At 39.9% G+C, this 7020-nt stretch overlaps 1 pseudogene; it reads left to right on the top strand.

Moving 5' to 3' along the window:
• The first annotated feature begins 3129 nt into the window (after positions 1-3129).
• LOC137062419 (trace amine-associated receptor 13c-like) lies at positions 3130-6221 on the top strand (annotated as a pseudogene).
• The last annotated feature ends 799 nt before the right edge of the window (positions 6222-7020 follow it).

The raw sequence follows: 7020 nt of genomic DNA, 5'->3' as shown, positions 1-7020 counted from the left end.
AAATAAATGACATAAAATGAGATACTAACTTAATATGTAAAAGTATCCAGAAAGCTTATTTTATACCGTAGTACAACTAACTACAGTAGTAATAAGCATGCTTTAAAAACAAAAAAAAAAATTATATATATATATACACACAGAATGATATCCAGGGCCCGAGGCAAGCGGGGGCCCTTAGAAGTCAATTTTCTATACATACATATACGTACACTAACATTTGTATTGCATTTTTGTACAAATGGCTTATTTTGTTTACATTTGAAGTGTTTTTATGATAACAATGCAATACCCCGCCCATTGGTATCACTATGGTATTTGGTACGGGGGCCCAGCAAGATGGTTTGTACCCAGGGCCCAAAATTATGTGCTACGCCGCTGATGATACCCATACCAGTAAAATCACAGCAACACATATTGTGCCAGTAGAAAATGAATGTCGGAAATATAAATATATTGCTGCCGCACCTCTCATGGCCGAGATGGGGGATAGTAGGATCAGTTGATTCTTGCTTTTTCTTCAGTTTCTCCGAACAGAAAATTCAAACACATTAAGCCCAAATCTGTCATCTTTTCCACCCCACACCACTGTAACAAGCATACATATGAAAATATACATACAATTTATTATTGAATAGACAAAGTCTAATGTTGCAACTGACCTCAAAAGAGGGGACGGTTGGAACATTCATTCAAATGTAATACAAATAATTCCATCAAATTAATGACAAATCACTAAGTTACATTAACTATATATATATATATATATATATATATATATATATATATATATATATATATATATATATATATATAACATGTTCCCTTTTGAAAGGGAACTCACACTGCTTCCTGAGATGCTTTAGGGAAATGCCTTCAGCGTGACAGGGGTCTGAAACTACTATCGAATCACGGCAATCCTATGCAACCACAGATTTATGGTCTCCCTTCCCAATATGTTTGGCTATCAGGTCTCAGGCCTCAACAGGCCTCTCTGAAGTTTGGTTGTCAGGTAGTAGGCCTCTTCAGGTCTTCCTCATGTGCCCGAGGTCAGGTAACAGGCCTCACTAAGCATAGTGATACCCTGATGGGTAAGGCCTCAACAGGCCTCCCTGGAGGTGAATTCCTGTATTCCCATGTATGATTTTACAAAGCAAGGAGTGGATCGCATAGTACTGACATCATCAGCTGTGCCAATATGGTGTTTTCGCATCCAACGGAGGTACGTGAACAACATCTTTGTATGTGTTCTTTCTATTTGTAAAGCTGGCATTACATGAATGAGCAATAAAATGTAGTTTTGATGTAAGTTAGCAAAACAATTTTTCGGGGGGCGTTACTTGCATTTCTATAACTACTGCTTTTTTTATATGGTCACCATATATTTGGTAAGAATGGTTTTACATGAGAGAGATATCTAGTCCTTGCTTTGTAAAATCATCAGGGGAAAAATGATCGCTGCAGACCCTCCACAACTTTAGTACGTCTATGGGTGTGTTAATATCCAGCCGAAGAGCAATCAACCATAACTCCAAGAGAGCACACTCATAAATTGGGAATTTGTGAAAACTCACCACTCCCGGATGAGTTTGCGCAAGCATGCGTAATTGTTTTCTTTTACGTCGGTTTAAACATCCACGATAACCGCAAATTAGTACCATTTCTATAAGCCATTTCATCTATAATCTCTGTTTTGTGTAAACAATGAGAGATGTACACGCGCGAGAGATTCACTTCCGGCGCTTCTTCTTCTTCCCTTCATCTTCCCTTCTTCTTTAGGGAAACTTACGACGATTTCCGTGCTTGCGCAGACTAAAGCCAGAACGCGCGAATTTCACAACAGGAAACACGCACGCGCGCCCTCGGATCAGTCGAACGTGGTGGTGTACAAGAGGTAAAAACGATATAAATACTGTTCGTTTTCTCACACAAACCGCTCGTTTCGTGTCTTAGGCCATCAGTGTGTACTTACGATGGGGGATTGTTTAATTTGGACTTCTCTGTGTATGCTCTTTGAGGTGGTGACCATAGACCTGCATTATGTGAGGCACAGACAAGAACGGTTTGACCTAAAATTATCAAAATTGAAACTACTGGGGAAACAAATACTCCTACATCTCGGATGCCCATGAGGTAAGCTAAAACATATCAAAATTTAATTTCAAAGTGAACTATCCCTTTAAGTGACACCAGGTTGATCCTCGGTGAGAATATTTACCAAATAGTTGACTGGTTGGGGCCCCCTCGGGCCCCCTTGGGCCCCCTAGCCACATTTCCTTAAAGGTACCCCTTCTGTTGAAGTAGTTGGTCCCAGGCCTTTGAGCAGCCTGGGTTAAGAGACCTCATGTGATCATTAGGGTCCTCTCTTTTAGGCGTATAGCTTTGGCTGACCATAGGAAATGCTGTCACTGACAGCCCGGTGTAAACCGAGGGGGAGTGGCTCAGGCACTTCAGTTTAATGCATTCGTTTTGACAGTTGTCACTGCCAGTAGGCATGCACTCCCCTCAGCATGGTGGCGTAGGTATATCGTTCCCCTAAAGCGTCTCAGGACGTAACGCGAGTTCCCTTTCAAAAGGGAATGTCTCAGGTTACGTATGTAACCTCTGTTCCCTGATTGCAAGGCACCCTTATAAACTTTCTGGTAGCACATTGATGACATCATGGGCTGTCGCCGGTCATAGGATTGCCATGATTCGAAAGTAGTTTCAGACACCTGACATGCTGAAGGCTTTCCCCTAAAACATCTCAAGATGCAGCACTAGTTCCCTGTTCTCAGGGAAGAGAGGTTACATCTGTATCCTGAGACGTTTTGGTTAATTACCTACATTGTGGCCTAGTCTGACATTATTTACTTAAAAGATCCCATGGCATGACATTTTCATTTTAGGAGGTTTTTCAACATTAATATGAGTTCCCCTAGCCTGAATATTGTCCCCAAGTGGCTAGAAATTTTGATCGGTGTAAACTGAGTTCTGGCTGTCTTTCTCTGCCTTTGAGAAAATGACAGCCCAGACGAGCTGATCTTGAATTCTCCTGTTATGACGCCATAACAGGGAAGCTTACCTCCCTTTCCTCTGCTTTGCCCGCCCAAAGAAAAAGTAGAGAGGGGATTCAGTTTATCAGTCGCGATGTCAGCACAGGCTTTATCATATGGATTCGACAGCACCACCACAGTGAGTAACAGTGTTCATTAATGCCTGATCTGGGATCAGTGATTTCTGATGTATATTGATTCATTCAAGTCTTTCTAAATAGTTCAACACTGTTAAAGGTGAACTATGTAGTATTTTTGCAGTAAAATATCCAAAAACCACTAGGCCGGTGTTATATATTTTGTTCAGTTGAGTACCTACAATATCCCAGAAGTTTCCAACTATTTGTAAATTGTGAGAAAATTGCTATTTTAACTAAGGACAGGGACGTTTCAGCATTGCATTTGAGGGAGTCGCCTGTCAATTGCGTCATATCTGCGTTACCCTCGGTTTCGGCTTTTATTTCGCAGGAGCGCTTTACTCTTAGCAGTGTGAACAAGTGAATGCACGGAGTAAAGTCATAACATCGTTTTGAACACACTTAAATGTATCTAATATGATAAATAGAGCTACATTACCTCAAAATCATAACCGGAAGAGTGGATCTTTGCAGGCGCCCGGCGAATGTGTCCCGTCCCGTCATAATAAAAGTCCCGGTATTCGCGAGGCGGGTTTTTGTTTAACAATCGCTCCAGCAGCTGTGCTCAGGTCCATAACACTCGGTCCTGCTCTGCTTTAGACTACAGTAACGTTAATAACCGCATGCATGAACGTGATTTCTGCCCGAGTCCTATTTTCCACCGGCTGTGATGAGAAGACCACATCTCCCAAGATGCTGCGCTCACACTTTGAGTCATCAAACTACGATTTGTTTTGAATAGGCGCCCTCCAGTGGACGGAAAGCTGCATAGTGCACCTTTAAGCTGCTCAACACAAGCTCTTACTGTATTCATGTTGATGTTGTGTTTGTTGCTAGTTGTGATTGCAAAGTTCACTCGTCTTTACCCCTTGCGCGGGTTGATAACATGCAGACTTAGCTACTGGCTGTAGTCTTTAGCCTCTGACTGAAAATTCCTCAGATGACGCAAAATTATGATATCTGCATTATCTATAATTCTCGTTTTACGGCAGTGGTTCTCAAAGTGGGGGGGTTCAAAGGAATTGCGGGGGGGGGGGGGGGGTGGACATATAAGTAAGAAAAAACAACAACTGCCAAGTTAAATGACGTTGCATGGAAGAAGGATCGGTTTATAAAAGGCAAGAGAAAAGCAGTAGACAGACATATCTCACAGACATCCCAGGCAGGTGCTGGTAATTTAAAAGCTAAATAGCTAAATGCAGAAAATGCAGAAAATATGAGGCATATCTTGTTCTCGGCTTCAGTGTTAATGTCGTTGGCGGGGAGGAGAGGCTGCGTTCACACCGAATGCGAATAGAACGTCAAATTCTCGTACATTGCGTCTAATTGGATGCTTGAACATTTTGAATCCACTTGCACGTCCACAGCGAACTGGACGCGCATATAAAACGAGTGTTTGAAGCAGAATACATACGAGTTCAAGCCACTCCAGGAGCTGCGTCTGGATGATTGCCGTTTCAGCGGTACTTCCGCCTGTCTCGCATTCAAGTTCGACTCTGGAGAATGAATTCCCGAAGACGGGAGAACACAAGTCTGCTCTCAATCTATACATTTTTTATATTTTAGGCTACAATAAAACGAAATGTCATAAAACACCACTCTGCCTCTTTTCATTTTTATAAAATAATTTGAACGATAATTGGGTACGATAATTTGAATATACTCCCGGGTTTCTACTGATACAAAGCTTAATGCTAAATTGTTGAAGTAACCCTTTAAGTGACCGAGCAGGGAGAGGAGTTTGCATTTTGAACAATTTTTCCTTGGGCAGGGAAGCCTGGAATTTTAAGACCGTGTTGGTCGGACATCATCAACGAATCAAGATCACTTCTAGGAGCCCCTATCAGCTTTGAGTTTATAGAGAACAGGCCAATTATTATACAGGAAGTCAGTATTAGAGTCCAAAACTTTGCAGTGGTTCTCAAACTAAAAAATCTGGCTACTAGGCAGAATTAGAGAGATAGATGGGATGGTCCATCTGATCCAAGCATATAAATGAAAGGACAGTAAGGAGAGCACAACAAACTCCTCACTCATGGCCTACGAGACAGAGGATCATGAGACTCAATACTGCTTTCCTGCCATCAACTCATCATGTATCAAGGGAAAACGCTCCAGACATGAATACAATATCATGTATGTGTTTTTTTCATTGCTGTCAGCATGGACTGTGTTTCTGAACCTGCTGGTGATCATCTCCATCTCTCACTTCAAGAAGCTTCACACTCCAACCAACCTGATTATTCTCTCTCTGGCTGTTGGTGACCTGCTTATTGGACTTATTGTGATGCCTGTGGATGCCATCAAGTTGATTGAGAGGTGTTGGTACTTTGGAAACACTTTGTGTGACCTGTTCATATTAATAATGACTCTGCTCCTCTCAACATCTATTTGTAATTTAGTTTTAATAGCTGTTGATCGTTATGTGGCTGTGTGTCACCCTTTACTGTACCCACATAAAATAACCACAACTAGAACCTTAATAAGCATCTGTCTCTGCTGGTTTTTCTCCTCTGCTTACAATATTGCTTATGTGGTTAGTGGCAAATATTTTGGAAGTTCTCAAGGAACAGACATGTGCGATGGAAAGTGCTATTTAATAATCAGTGTTTCATGGACAGTCATTGACCTGTTCTTTTCTTTCTTGTTTTCTTTGACTGTGATCATAACTTTATATTTGAGGATATTTTATGTTGCACATCAGCAGGTGAAAGTTATAAACTCTCTGATGAAGGGTGGAAAACACGTAACTGAAGGTTCAGTGATGAGGAAATCTGAGAGCAAAGCTGCTCTGACATTAGGAATCATTGTGACAGCTTATCTGCTCTGCTTTATTCCATACTATATCTTGTCTTTAACTAGTACTACAATAAACTCTTCTGCTACGGCGACATTTCTATTATGGACTATATATGCTAACTCAGGCCTGAATCCTCTAATCTATGCTTTATTTTACAGCTGGTTTAAAATATCAGTTAAACACATCTTAACTCTTAAAATATTCAAGCCAGGATCCTCTCTCTTAGATATTTTTAAAAATAATTCATGATTTTTTTAGAGGAAGAATGATTTTGATGTTGCTGCTGTGTCTCCCTTTTTCTCCATTTGATAAAGCACACCTAATGTATATTTTTTAATTTATTATTTATATATATATTTATATATATTAGATACTAGATGTCTTTATTAACAATAAGCTCATTAACATGAAATAAACTATATATGTAAGATATTTTAAATGAATGATCTACATAAACCAGAAATTGTGGATGCAATTTCTGGGCCATTAGATGATTAAGGGAAACAGAAGAGACAGTGGCTTTCATTGCAATTAAATCTCCAGTAAGATGAAACAAATACTCTGAAGTGGAAAATCGTTAAATACTTCATATTGCCATTGTAATGTGAGCAAGATTTTTGTTTTGTGCTAAATCTTCAGTTGGGTGAAATCTAATAGTTGATGATTAATTTCCAGCTGAATCAACCATTTTAATAATGTGGATGTAAGACTAATGTAAGTATTTACAGTTATTGTGGCCTGTAATGTTGTTATCAGCTGTATGACCATACACAGGCTTAGTGTAAAACAATACAGTTTAGATGCAGAAGACAAATCTAATGTTTATATCCTGATTCAACCAGAATATGGAGACAAATACATTATTGTTTCTCATTGACTAATTCTAAAGCCACACTGTAAAAAATAAATTGCATAAAATGAGTTACTAACTTACTGTGAAAAAGTATCCAGAAAGCTCTTTTTATACCGCAGTACAACTAACTACAGTAGTAATATGGTCGGTGTGTCAATGGGTGAATGTGAGGCAAAATGTAAAGCGCTTTGGATG

This window comes from Pseudorasbora parva, chromosome 23 (genome assembly GCF_024679245.1).
Source record: "Pseudorasbora parva isolate DD20220531a chromosome 23, ASM2467924v1, whole genome shotgun sequence".
In the NCBI taxonomy this organism is placed as follows: Eukaryota; Metazoa; Chordata; class Actinopteri; order Cypriniformes; family Gobionidae; genus Pseudorasbora; species Pseudorasbora parva.
This window is presented reverse-complemented; position numbering and strand designations above follow the sequence as displayed.